Source organism: Triticum aestivum, chromosome 2B (assembly GCF_018294505.1).
Source record: "Triticum aestivum cultivar Chinese Spring chromosome 2B, IWGSC CS RefSeq v2.1, whole genome shotgun sequence".
Lineage (NCBI taxonomy): Eukaryota > Viridiplantae > Streptophyta > Magnoliopsida > Poales > Poaceae > Triticum > Triticum aestivum.
The window spans coordinates 792,859,945-792,875,417 of NC_057798.1; positions in this window are offsets into that span (position 1 = coordinate 792,859,945).

Sequence of the window (15,473 nt, forward strand, 5' to 3'; positions counted from 1 at the left end):
CTGCATGAAAGGGTACAAGGGCTAGAGGAATGAGAAGCAGATCACAGCGAACGACCTATCGAAGCTTCCCCTGAAGCTACCCCGCCATCTCAGCGGAGAAGCAATGTGGCTTCCACCGAGCAGACTCAGCAGCTGGAGCCTGTCTTCATGGGCTACCCCGTGGATGCTATCACAGAGTCTCAACATTGTCACCTTATGACGCGATGGATGACATTGAAAGTCAAGGCGGTTGTTGGCTCTGTTATACCTAATGAACCTGGCTCAACCTACCACGGCCAGCCGATTCCAGAAGGATATGCTAGGGTGATGGTGGATCAAATAACGGACGGATTTGAGGACCTTGAGCTTGACCACCCTACGGGTGAAGGGGAGATTCGGCTGGCTTCCTCTCTGAAGACTCCATGCCTATGGCGGAAGGAGCTCATCAACCTTCCGAACTGGACGCCTCTGCCTCCTCCTCCTCATCCGGCGAGTCAGGGCACTCCGCCTCCTCCTTTGCCTTCTCCAGCGAGTGATCAGGGCACTCAGCCTCCTTCTTCGGTGCGTGGCGGCACTCCGCCTCCTTCTCCGCCTGCGCCGGCGCGCCCGAGCAGCCAGCTGCCTCCTCCTTCTCCACCTCACCAGCAAGGGCAGAAGAGACCCGCCGCCGCCCCGGCTGCTCCGGCGCGTCGTAGTCCTTCTCCTCCACCTCGTAAGCAAGCACAAAAGAAGACAGTCGCAGCCGCTCCGTCTGCTCCGGCGTCTAGCAGTACAGCCAGAGGTGGGAGGCAATACAGATATGGTCCATCTCTCAAGCCTCTAGAGAAGTTACCGTACGAGAGGACCGAGGAGGAAAACGCGAAGATCATGCAGACCGAAGTGAAGGACTTCTTTGAAGGGTTGAAAGCAAAGAGACATCCACCTCCGGAGGAGAAGGTAGATCCGGTGAAAGCAAAGCGCACTATCGATGCCCTGAGCAAACTACCAAAGTCTCCGCCGAAAACCAACTATGAGCGCATTACTAAAAAGACATATCTCGAAGCTAACTGGCCGGGAAGTACTGTGAGTGATCAAAGGTTAAAAGAACGAGCAGCTGGGAAAAAAATTGCCCAGCTCGGCGAACAAGCAAAGCAATCGTGCCCCCCGCTCAATGTGTCTAGCGACATCGTCGCTAATGCGCCGGGGATGGTGCCCGGTTATAACAATCTTGGAGGTTAGCTGCATGATGATGTACATTTTGATTTCTTGGAGGTGGACAAACACAGATACGAGTACGGGAAGCCTCTCGTTAAAGATGAAAAATCTCTAACAACGATGATGCAAAGATTCCATAATTGGTACATGAAAACCTGCAGAGAGTCTGGGGGGACGAATACTTTGTATCTGAGAATTAAAGAGGAGCACGACCTCGTTGGAACTGATCTGTTGCCTGTTCCATTTGAGGAGTTCTTCGAGTTCTTCAATCAAAAGGCCCTCGATAAATTAACGGTCTTTTGCTACTGTCTGTAAGTACTATTTCTGTCATTAAGTCTCTATATATAGCTCGGCTCTTTCATTGCATGTATTTATAATTAATTATCCTCACTATATTATGCAGATTGAAGATCGTCGAGTGCAAAAGACAAGAAATGTATGATATTGGGTTCACTAACACAAATATCATAGATGAATTTCAGGTTAAAAAGAACGCCGCAGAGGCCGAGGCCAACTTGCTACAATCATTGATCAAAAATCAAAACAAAGATTTAATACTCTTTCCTTACAACTTCAAGTGAGTGTTACTGTCGTGTGCATATTCGGTTTCCCTTATTACTCGAGCGAGTTTATAGTAATGTAATTGATGAGTTATGCATGCGTCCGCAGCTTCCACTATGTTCTTCTGGATATTAAGCTTGAGCGGGGACTAGTAACCGTCTTAGACTCGAGACGAAAAGATCCCAAAACTTATGTGGACATGACTAAATTGCTCAACAAGTAATTTCAATCGATCATTATCGCACCATATCGGCAACTTTTTGTTCATTTCCTGATATCTCAAGTAATAATAATAATTTTCTTTGTCTTGCAGGGTTTGGAAACAGTTCACCGCAGAAGCTCCGGGACTGCCGAAGGAGCTGCGATATACATACCCGAAAGTAAGTACTACTAGCTAGCTAGTTGCGCGCATCTCCCGTTGATTCTATAGCTATACTTTCATCAATGCCATTTATAATGCTTCATTATCAGTTTGATTGACCTCTATTTCTCGTAAAGTGCTTGTGGCAGGAAGAAGGGAATAATTTCTGTGGATACTACGTGTGTGAGTTCATCTACAACGCGACTTTCAAAAATAAGCGGGGCTACTCTAAAAGACAATATGAAGTGCGTAAGCAATAATATTCACAATTTCATTTTATTACACCATCATTTCTGTTGAGTTTCATTCATATACGTATTAACCCCCTTCTTCAAATTAGACGTGGCAGATGCGGAATGAACTCCTACCACAAGATTGCATGAAAGCAATTCAAGAGGAATTGGCGGGATTCTTTCTTGACCACGTCATCAATAAAGCCGGAGAATACCATGTGGAAGTTGATTTCAAATGCTAGGGGATTGTAAGAGATCTTACATATTGTATATGTATGTAGCCAGTAGCATCGGATAGATAATACAAAAAGTTGTTGTTCGACCAATCTCTCAGAGAAGGAGAGGTCGATCGATCACTTCTCTCGGTATGCATGACGAACTTCTGTACTTGATGGTTTCCGTCATTTTCTTACTAGCTAGCATGTCAAGGGCCTCTCTATGTACAGTACGTAGCGTCGACCAAGCACGGACATAAGAGAGGACACTTCTCTCTATTAATTAGCTAGCTAACACAATATATGAAACACCTAAATTAACCCCCCAAAAACCCCAACCCCCCTCCCCTTTCAAAAAAAACAAAAACCCCAACCCTGAAAAGCTCACGCGTGGATGCCTTTGTTAGGGAACGTTGCAGAAAATAAAAAATTTCTGACGGTTTCACCAAGATCAATCTATGAGTTCATCTAGCAACGAGAGAGAGGAGTGCATCTACATACCATTGTAGATCCAGCGGAAGCGTTCAAGAGAACGGGGTTGAGGGAGTCGTACTCGTCGTGATCCAAATCATCGGAGATCCTAGCGCCGAATGGACGACACCTCCGCATTCAACACACGTACGGTCAGGGAGACGTATCCTCCTTCTTGATCCAGCAAGGGGGAAGGAGAGGTTGATGAAGATCCAGCAGCCCGACGGCGTGGTGGTGGATGTAGTAGCGATCTCGGCAGGGCTTCGCCAAGCGTCTGCGAGAGGGAGACGTGTAGCAAGGGGAGAAGGAGGCGCCAAGAGCATGGGTGCGGCTGCCCTCCCTCCCTCCTCTTTATATAGGGCCCCTAGGGGGCGCCAGCCCTAGGAGATGGGATCTCCTAGGGGGGCGCCGGCCAAGGGGGTGGCTTTCCCCCCAAGGCAAGTGGAGGCGCCCCCCACCCCTATGGTTTCCAACCCTAGGAGCAGGGGGGCCCAAGGGGGGCGCACCAGCCCACCAGAGGCTGGTTCCCCTCCCACTTCAGCCCATGTGGCCCTCCGGGATAGGTGGCCCCACCCGGTGGACCCCCGGGACCCTACCGATGGTCCCGGTACAATACTGGTAACCCCCGAAACTTTCCCGATGGCCGAAACTTCACTTCCTATATATAATTCTTTACCTCCGGACCATTCCGGAACTCCTCGTGACGTCCGAGATCTCATTCGGGACTCTGAACAACTTTCACTTTACTGCATACTCATATCTCTACAACCCTAGTGTCACCGAACCTTAAGTGTGTAGACCCTATGGGTTTGGGAGACATGCAGTCATGACCGAGACGCCTCTCCGGTCAATAACCAACAGCGGGATCTTGATACCCATGTTGGCTCCCACATGCTCCTTGATGATCTCATCGGATGAACCACGATGTCGAGGACTCAAGCAATCCCGTATACAATTCCCTTTGTCAATCGGTACGTTACATGCCCGAGATTCGATCGCCGGTATCCCATACCTTGTTTAATATTGTTACCGGCAAGTCACTTTACTCGTACCATAATGCATGATCTCGTGATCAGACACTTGGTCACATTGAGATCATTATGATGATGCATTACTGAGTGGGCCCAGAGATACCTCTCTGTCATACGGAGTGACAAATCCCAGTCTCGATTCGTGCCAACCCAACAGACACTTTCAGAGATACCCGTAGTGGACCTTTATAGTCACCCAGTTACGTTGTGATGTTTGGCACACCCAAAGCACTCCTACGGTATCCGGGAGTTGCACAATCTCATGGTCTAAGGAAATGATACTTGACATTGGAAAAGCTCTAGCTAAACGAACTACACGATCTTTGAGCTATGCTTAGGATTGGGTCTTGTCCATCACATCATTCTCCTAATGATGTGATCCTGTTATCAATGACATCCAATGCCCATAGTCAGGAAACCATGACTATCTGTTGATCAACGAGCTAGTCAACTAGAGGCTCACTAGGGACACATTGTGGTCTATGTATTCACATGTGTATTATGATTTTCGGATAACACAATTATAGCATGAATCATAGACTATTACCATGAACAAAGAAATATAATAATAATCATTTTATTATTGCCTCTAGGGCATATTTCCAACAGTCTCCCACTTGCACTAGAGTCAATCATCTAGTTACATTGTGATGAATCGAACACCCATGGAATTTTGGTGTTGATCATGTTTTGCCCTAGGGAGAGGTTTAGTCAACGGATCTGCTACATTCAGGTCCGTGTGTACTTTACAAATATCTATGTCTCCATCTTGAACATTTTCACGAATGGAGTTGAAGCGACGCTTGATGTGCCTGGTCTTCTTGTGAAACCTGGGCTCCTTGGCAAGTGCAATAGCTCCAGTGCTGTCACAGAAGAGTTTGATCGGCCCCGACGCATTGGGTATGACTCCTAGGTCGGTGATGAACTCCTTCACCCAGATTGCTTCATGCGCTGCCTCCAAGGCTGCCATGTACTCTGCTTCACATGTAGATCCCGCCACGACACTTTGCTTGCAACTGCACCAGCTTACTGCCCCACCATTCAAAATATACACGTATCCGGTTTGTGACTTAGAGTCATCCAGATCTGTGTCGAAGCTAGCGTCGACGTAACCCTTTACGACGACCTCTTCGTCACCTCCATACACGAGAAACATGTCCTTAGTCCTTTTCAGGTACTTCAGGATATTCTTGACCGATGTCCAGTGTTCCTTGCCGGGATTACTTTGGTACCTTCCTACCAAACTTACGGTAAGGTTTACATCAGGTCTGATACACAGCATGGCATACATAATAGACCCTATGGCTGAGGCATAGGGGATGACACTCATCTCTTCTATATCGTCTGCCGTGGTCGGACATTGAGCCGAGCTCAATTTCACACCTTGCAACACAGGCAAGAACCCCTTCTTAGACTGATCCATATTGAACTTCTTCAATATCTTATCAAGGTATGTGCTTTGTGAAAGACCTATGAGGCGTCTCGATCTATCTCTATAGATCTTGATGCCTAATATATAAGCAGCTTCTCCAAGGTCCTTCATTGAAAAACACTTATTCAAGTAGGCCTTAATGTTGTCCAAGAGTTCTATATCATTTCCCATCAAAAGTATGTCATCTACATATAATATGAGAAATGCTACAGCGCTCCCACTCACTTTCTTGTAAACGCAGGCTTCTCCATAAGTCTGCATAAACCCAAACGCTTTAATCATCTCATCAAAGCAAATGTTCCAACTCCGAGATGCTTGCACCAGCCCATAAATGGATCGCTGGAGCTTGCATACCTTGTTAGCATTCTCAGGGTCGACAAAACCTTCCGGCTGCATCATATACAGTTCTTCCTTAAGATGACCATTAAGGAATGTCGTTTTGACGTCCATTTGCCATATCTCATAATCATAGTATGCGGCAATTGCTAACATGATTCAGATGGACTTTAGCTTCGCTACGGAAGAGAATGTCTCATCGTAGTCAACCCCTTGAACTTGCCGATAACCCTTAGCGACAAGTCGAGCTTTATAGATGGTAACATTACCATCCGCGGCCGTCTTCTTCTTAAAGATCCATTTGTTTTCTATTGCTCGCCGATCATCGGGCAAGTCTGTCAAAGTCCATACTTCGTTTTCATACATGGATCCTATCTGGGATTGCATGGCTTCAAGCCATTTTTTTGGAATTTGGGCCCTCCATCGCTTCTTCATAGTTTGAAGGTTCACCGTTGTCTAACAACATGATTTCCAAGATAGGGTTGCCATACCACTCTGGTGTGGAACGTGTCCTCGTGGACCTACGAAGTTTAGTAGTAACTTGATCCGAAGTACCTTGATCATCATCATTAACTTCCTCTTTAGTTGGTGCTGGCACCACAGGAACATCTTCCTGAGTTGCGCTACTCACTGATTCAAGAGGTAGTACTTCATCAAGTTCCACTTTCCTCCCACTTACTTCTCTCGAGAGAAATTCTTTCTCCAGAAAGGACCCGTTCTTGGCAACAAAGATGTTGCCTTCGGATCTGAGGTAGAAGGTATACCCAATGGTTTCCTTAGGGTATCCTATGAAGACACATTTTTCCGACTTGGGTTCGAGCTTTTCAGGTTGAAGTTTCTTGACATAACCATCGCATCCCCAAACTTTTAGAAACGACAGCTTAGGTTTCTTCTCAAACCATAATTCATATGGTGTCGTCTCAACGGATTTAGACGGTGCCCTATTTAAAGTGAATGTAGCTGTCTCTAGAGCGTATCCCCAAAAAGATAGCGGTAAATCGTTAAGAGACATCATAGATCGCACCATATCCAATAAAGTGCGATTATGACATTCGGACACACCGTTACACTGAGGTGTTCCAGGCGGCGTGAGTTGTGAAATGATTCCACATTTCCTTAAGTGCGTACCAAATTCGTGACTTCAATATTCTCCTCCACGATCTGATCGTAGGAACTTTATCTTTCGGTCATGTTGATTCTCTACCTCATTCTGAAATTCCTTGAACTTTTCAAAGGTCTCAGACTTGTGTTTCATCAAGTAGACATACCCATATCTACTCAAGTCGTCAGTGAGAGTGAGAACATAACGATATCCTCCGCAAGCCTCAACGCTCATTGGACCGCACACATCAGTATGTATGATTTCCAATAAGTTGGTTGCTCGCTCCATTGTTCCGGAGAGCGTAGTCTTGGTCATTTTGCCCATGAGGCATGGATCGCATGTGTCAAATGATTCATAATCGAGAGACTCTAAAAGTCCATCAGCATGGAGCTTCTTCATGCACTTGACACCAATGTGACCAAGGCGGCAGTGCCACAAGTATGTGGGACTATCGTTATCAACTTTACATCTTTTGGTATTCACACTATGAATATGTGTAACATCACGTTCGAGATTCATTAAGAATAAAGCATTGACCATCGGGGCATGACCATAAAACATATCTCTCATATAAATAGAGCAACCATTATTCTCCGACTTAAATGAGTAGCCATCTCGTATTAAACGAGATCTAGATACAATGTTCATGCTCAAACTTGGCACTAGATAACAATTATTGAGGTTTAAAACTAATCCCGTAGGTAAATGTAGAGGTAGCGTGCCAACGGCGATCACATCGACCTTGGAACCATTCCCGACGCGCTTCGTCACCTCGTCCTTCGCCAGTCTCCGTTTATTCCGCAGTTCTTGCTTTGAGTTACAAATATGAGCAACCGCACCGGTATCAAATACCCAGGAGCTACTACGAGTACTGGTGAGGTACACATCAATTACATGTATATCACATATACCTTTAGTGTTGCCGGCCTTCTTGTCCGCCAAGTACTTGGGGCAGTTCTGCTTCCAGTGACCACTTCCCTTGCAATAAAAGCACTCAGTTTCAGGCTTGGGTCCATTCTTTGACTTCTTCCCGGCAACTGGCTTACCGGGCGCGGTAACTCCCTTGCCGTCCTTCTTGAAATTCTTCTTACCCTTGCCTTTCTTGAACTTAGTGGTTTTATTCACCATCAACACTTGATGTTCTTTCTTGATCTCTTCCTCCGCTGATTTCAGCGTTGAATATACCTCAGGAATGGTCTTTTCCATCCCCTGCATATTGAAGTTCATGACAAAGCTCTTGTAGCTTGGTGGAAGCGACTGGAAGATTCTATCAATAACCGCGTCATCCGGGAGATTAACTCCCAGCTGAGTCAAGAGGTTGTGCAACCCAGACATCTTGAGTATGTGCTCACTGACAGAACTATTCTCCTCCATCTTACAGCTGAAGAACTTGCCGGAGACTTCATATCTCTCGACCCGGGCATGAGCTTGGAAAACCATTTTCAGCTCTTCGAACATCTCATATGCTCTGTGTTGCTCAAAACGCTTTTGGAGCCCCGGTTCTAAGCTGTAAAGCATGCCGCACTGAATGAGGGAGTAATCATCAGCACGAGACCGCCAAGCGTTCATAACGTCTTGGTTCTCTGGGATGGGTGCTTCACCTAGCGGTGCTTCTAGGACATAATCTTTCTTGGCAGCTATGAGGATGATCCTCAGATTCCGGACCCAGTCTGTATAGTTGCTGCCATCATCTTTCAGCTTGGTTTTCTCTAGGTACGCGTTGAAGTTGAGGGTAATGTGGGCCATTTGATCTACAAGACATATTGTAAAGATTTTAGACAAAGTTCATGATAATTAAGTTCATCTAATCAAATTATTTAATGAACTCCCACTCAGATTAGACATCCCTCTAGTAATCTAAGTGATACATGATCCGAGTCGACTAGGCCATGTCTGATCATCACGTGAGACGGACTAATCATCATCGGTGAACATCTCCATGTTGATCGTATCTTCCATACGACTCATGTTCGACCTTTCGGTCTCTTGTGTTCCGAGGCCATGTATGTACATGCTAGGCTCGTCAAGTTAACCTAAGTGTTTATGCATGTGTAAATCTTTCTTACACCCATTGTATGTGAATGTTAGAATCTATCACACCCGATCATCACGTGGTGCTTTGAAACAACGAACTTTCACAATGGCACACAGTTAGGGGGAACACTTTCTTGAAATTATTATGAGGGATCATCTTATTTACTACCATCGTTCTAAGTAAACAAGATGGAAAAACATGATAAACATCATATGCAATCAAATAGTGACATGATATGGCCAATGTCATATTGCTCCTTTGATCTCCATCTTTGGGGCTCCATGATCATCTTCGTCACCGGCAAGACACCATGATCTCCATCATCATGATCTCCATCATCGTGTCTCCATGAAGTTGCTCGCCAACTATTACTTCTACTACTATGGCTAATGGTTTAGCAATAAAGTAAAGTAATTACATGGCGTTGAATCAATGACGCGCATGTCATACAACAATTAAGACAACTCCTATGGCTCCTGCCGGTTGTCATACTCATCGACATGCAAGTCGTGATTCCTGTTACAAGAACATGATCTCATACATCACATATATATCATCCATCATTCATCACAACTTTTGGCCATATCACATCACAATCACATGCTGCAAAAACAAGTTAGACGTCCTCTAATTGTTGTTGCATGTTTTATGTGGCTGCAATAGGGTTCTAGCAAGAACGTTTTCTTACATACGTAAAAGCCACAATGTGATTTGTCAACTTCTATTTACCCTTCATAAGGACCCTTTTTATCGAATCCGCTCCAACTAAAGTGGGAGAGACAGACACTCACTAGCCACCTTATGCAACTAGTGCATGTCAGTCGGTGGAACCTGTCTCACGTAAGCGTACGTGTAAGGTCGGTCCGGGCCGCTTCATCCCACAATACCGCTGAAGCAAAATAAGACTAGTAGTGGCAAGAAAGTTGACAATATCTACGCCCACAACAAATTTGTGTTCTACTCATGCAAAGAGAACTACGCATAGACCTAGCTCTGATACCACTATTGGGGAACGTTGCAGAAAATAAAATATTTCCTACGGTTTCACCAAGATCAATCTATGAGTTCATCTAGAAACGAGAGAGAGGAGTGCATCTACATACCCTTGTAGATCGAGCGGAAGCATTCAAGAGAATGGGGTTGAGGGAGTCGTACTCGTCGTGATCCAAATCACCGGAGATCCTAGCGCCGAACGGACGGCACCTCCGCGTTCAACACACGTATGGTCAGGGAGAAGTCTCCTCCTTCTTGATCCAGCAAGGGGGAAGGAGAGGTTGATGAAGATCCAGCATCACGATGGCATGGTGGTGGAAGCAGCAGCGATCTCGGCAGGGCTTCGCCAAGCGTCTGCGAGAGGGAGAGGTGTAGCAAGGGGAGAGGGAGGCGCCAAGAGCATGGGTGCGGCTGCCCTCCCTCCCCCCTCTTTATATAGGGCCCCTGGGGGGGCCTAGGAGATGGGATCTCCTAGGGGGGGCGGCGGCCAAGGGGGTGGCTTGCCCCTCAAGGCAAGTGGAGGCGCCCCCCACCCCTAGGGTTTCCAACCCTAGGCGCAGGGGGACCAAGGGGGGCGCACCAGCCCACCAGGGGCTGGTTCCCCTCCCACTTCATCCCATGTGGCCCTCCGGGATAGGTGGCCCCACCCGGTGGACCCCCGGGACCCTTCCGGTGGTCCCGGTACAATACCGGTAACCCCCGAAACTTTCCCGATGGCCAAAACTTCACTTCATATATATAATTCTTTACCTCCGGACCATTTCAGAACTCCTTGTGATGTCCGGGATCTCATCCGGGACTCCGAACAACTTTCGGTTTACTGCATACTCATATCTCTACAACCCTAGCATCACCGAACCTTAAGTGTGTAGACCCTACGGGTTCGGGAGACATGCAGACATGACCGAGACACCTCTCCGGTCAATAACCAACAGCGGGATCTGGATACCCATGTTGGCTCCCACATGCTCCTCGATGATCTGATCGGATGAACCACGATGTCGAGGACTCAAGCAATCCCATATACAATTCCCTTTTTCAATCGGTACGTTACATGCCCGAGATTCGATCGCCGGTATCCCAATACCTCGTTTAATCTCGTTACCAGCAAGTCACTTTACTCGTACCATAATGCATGATCCCGTGACCAGACAATTGGTCACATTGAGCTCATTATGATGATGCATTACCGAGTGGGCCCAGAGATACCTCTCTGTCATACGGAGTGACAAATCCTAGTCTCTATTCGTGCCAACCCAACAGACACTTTCGGAGATACCCGTAGTGGACCTTTATAGTCATCTAGTTACGTTGTGATGTTTGGCACACCCAAAGCACTCCTACGGTATCCGGGAGTTGCACAATCTCATGGTCTAAGGAAATGATACTTGACACTTGGAAAAGCTCTAGCTAAACGAACTACACGATCTTTGAGCTATGCTTAGGATTGGGTCTTGTCCATCACATCATTCTCCTAATGATGTGATCCCATTATCAATGACATCCAATGCCCATAGTCAGGAAACCATGACTATCTGTTGATCAACGAGCTAGTCAACTAGAGGCTCACTAGGGACACGTTGTGGTCTATGTATTCACACGTGTATTACGTTTTCCGGATAACACAATTATAGCATGAATAATAGACTATTACCATGAACAAATAAATATAATAATAATCATTTTATTATTGCCTCTAAGGCATATTTCCAACAGCCTTTTGGTCCCGGTTGGTGCCACCAACCGGGACCAAAGGCCCTCCTACCTAGGCTCAGTGCACCGGCCACGTGGAGGCCCGTCTGTCCCGGTTTATGCAAGAACCGGGACTAAAGGTTTAGGGCATTAGTACCGACACTTTAGTCCCGGTTCAAAAACCAGGACAAATGGCCCTCACGAACCGGGACTATAGGTCCTTTTTATACTAGTGTACACAAATACAAATAAAGAATGACTTCGGAATAGTACCAAAAGTGGTGATTTATTTTCTTATACTAACGAATCTCATAAGATTTTCTGTTGAGTTTTGTGTTGTGAAGTTTTCAAGTTTGAGTAAGGATTTGATGGACTATGGAATAAGGAGTGGCAAGAGCCTAAGCTTCGGGATGCCCAAGGCACCCCAAGGTAATATTCAAGGACAACCAAGAGCCTAAGCTTGGGGATGCCCCGGAAGGTATCCCCTCTTTCATCTTCGTCTATCGGTAACTTTACTTGAAGCTATATTTTTGTTCACCTCATGATATGTGTTTTGCTTGGAGCGTCTTGTATGATATGAGTCTTTACTTTTTAGTTTTCCATAATCATACTTTTTGTACACACCTTTTGATAGGGACACGCATGAATCGTGATTTATTAGAATACTCTATGTGCTTCACTTATATCTTTTGAGCTAGGCAATTTTATTCTAGTGCTTCACTTATATATTTTTAGAGCACGGTGGTGGCCTTATTTTGTAGAAATTGTTGTACTCTCATGCTTCACTTATATTATTTTGAGAGTTTCTCTATACAGCGTGGTAATTTGCTTTGGTTATAAATTTATTCCTAATATGATAGGCATGCAAGAGGGATATAATAGAAATTTTTCATATAAAGTGCATTGAATACTATGAGAAGTTTGATTCCTTATGATTGTTTTGAGATATGAGGATGGTGATATTAGAGTCATGCAAGTGGATTAATTGTGTATTGTAGAAATACTTGTGTGGAGGTTTGTGATTCCCGTAGCATGCACGTATGGTGAACCGTTCTGTAACGAAGTTGGAGCATGATTTATTTATTGATTGTCTTCCTTATGAGTGGCGGTCGGGGACGAGCGATGGTCTTTTCCTACCAATCTATCCCCCTAGGAGCATGCGTGTAGTACTTTGTTTCGATGACTAATAGATATTTGCAATAAGTATGTGAGTTCTTTATGACTAATGTTGAGCCCATGGATTATACGCACTCTCACCCTTCCACCATTGCTAGCCTCTCTAGTACCGGACAACTTTCGCTGGTACCATAAACCCACCATATACCTTCCTCAAAACAGCCACCATACCTACCTATTATGGCATTTCCATAGCCATTCCGAGATATATTGCCATGCAACTTTCCACCGTTCCGTTTATGATGACACGCTTCATCATTGTCATATTGCTTTGCATGATCATGCAGTTGACATAGTATTTGTGGCAAAGCCACCATTCATAATTTTCATACATGTCACTCTTGACTCATTGCACATCCGGGTACACCACCGGAGGCATTCATATAGAGTCATATTTTTCTCTAAGTATCGAGTTGTGATTCTTGAGTTGTAAGTAAATAAACGTGTGATGATCATCATTATTAGAACATTGTCCCACGTGAGGTAATTAAAAAAAAGAGGAGGCCAAGGAAGCCATTGGAAAAAATGAGATAAAAAGAGAGAATGGGCTATGTTACTATCCCTTTTCCACACTTGTGCTTCAAAGTAGCACCATGGTCTTCATGATAGAGAATCTCCTATTTTGTCACTTTCATATACTAGTGGGAATTTTTCATTATAGAACTTTGGCTTGTATATTCCAAAAATGGGATTGCTCAAATTTCCCTAGGTCTTCATGAGAAAGCAAGTTGGATGCACAACCACTTAGTTTCTTTTTGAGCTTTCATAAACTTATAGCTCTAGTGCATCTGTTGCATGGCAATCCCTACTCACTCACATTGATATCTATTGATGGGCATCTCCATAGCCCGTTTATACACCTAGTTGATGTGAGACTATCTCCTTCTTTTTTGTCTTCTCCACAACCACCATATTCATTCCACCTATAGTGCTATGTCCATGGCTCACGCTCATGTATTGCGTGAAAGTTGAAAATGTTTGAGAACATCAAAGTATGAAACAATTGATTGGCTTGCCATCGGGGTGTGCATGATTTGAATATTTTGTGTGATGAAGATGGAGCATAACCAGACTATATGATTTTGTAGCGATAGATTTCTTTGGCCATGTTATTTTGAGAAGACATGATTGCTTTATTAGTATGCTTGAAGTGTTATCGTTTTTATGTCAATATTAATCTTTTGTTTTGAATCTTATGGATCTAAACATTCATGCCACAATGAAGAAAATTACATTGACAAATATGTTAGGTATTATTTCACATCAAAAATTATGTTTTTATCATTTACCTACTCAAGGACGAGCAGGAATTAAGCTTGGGAATGCTTGATACGTCTCCAATGTATCTATAATTTTTTTTATTGTTCCATTCTATTATATTATCTGTTTTGGATGTTTTATATGCATTAATATGCTATTTTATTTTATTTTTGGGACTAACCTATTAACCTAGAGCCAGTGCCAGTTTCGTTTTAACTTGTTTTTGAGCCTCGCGGAAAAGGAATACCAAATGGAGTCCAAGCGGAATAAAACATTCACGATGATTTTTCTTGGACCAGAAGACACCTATTGGACGTGGACTCCAAGTCAGAAGACCTTGGAGTAGACGAAAAGCCACAGGGGCGCGCCCTAGGGGGTGGTGCGCCCCCTGCCTTGTGGCCTACTCCAACACCCCCTGACCTAATGCTTCGTCCTATATATTCTCAAATATTCCAAAACCACCAGAGGTATCCACGAAAACACTTGTCCACCTCCGCAACCTTCTGTTCCCGTGAGATTGCATCTAGGGGCCTTTTCCGGCATCCTGCCGGAGGGGGATTAGATCATGGAGGGCTTCTACATGAACTATATTTCCCTTTCGATGAAGCGTGGGTAGTTTACCACAGACCTACGGGTCCATAGCTAGTAGCTAGATGGCTTATTCTCTCTCTTAGATTCTCAATACCATATTCTCCTTGATGTTCTTGGAGATCTATCCGATGTAATCTCCTTTGGCGGTGTGTTTGTCGAGATTCAATGAATTGTGGATTTATGATCAGCTTATCTATGAATATTATTTGAATCTTCTCTAAATTCTTATATGCATGATTTGATATCTTTGTAATTCTGTTCAAACTATTGGTTTAGTTTGGCCAACTAGATTGTTTTTTCTTGCAATGGGAGAAGTGCTTAGCTTTGGGTTCAATCTTGTGTGTCCTTTCCTAGTGACAGTAGGGGCAACAAGGCACGTATTGTATTATTGCCATCGAGGATAAAAAGATGGGGTTTTCATCATATTTCTTGAGTTTATTCCTCTACATAATGTCATCTGAATGTGTTACTCTGTTCTTATTGAACTTAATACTCTAGATGCAGGCACGAGTCGGTTGATGTGTGGAGTAATAGTAGTAGATGTAGGCAGGAGTCGGTCTACTTGACACGAACGTGATGCCTATATTTCATCATCATTGCCTTGGATATCGTCATAACTTTGTACTTTTCTATCAATTGCTCGCCAGTAATTTGTTCACCCACCGTATTACACTAGTAGAAAACAGGGCATACGTTCGGGCCAGATAAGCCCATTAGTCCTGGTTCAGTCACGAACCGGGACCCATGGGGGCATTAGTCCCGGTTCGTGTCTCAAACCAGGACTAAAGTCCCAGTTCAAATGAGCCCTTTG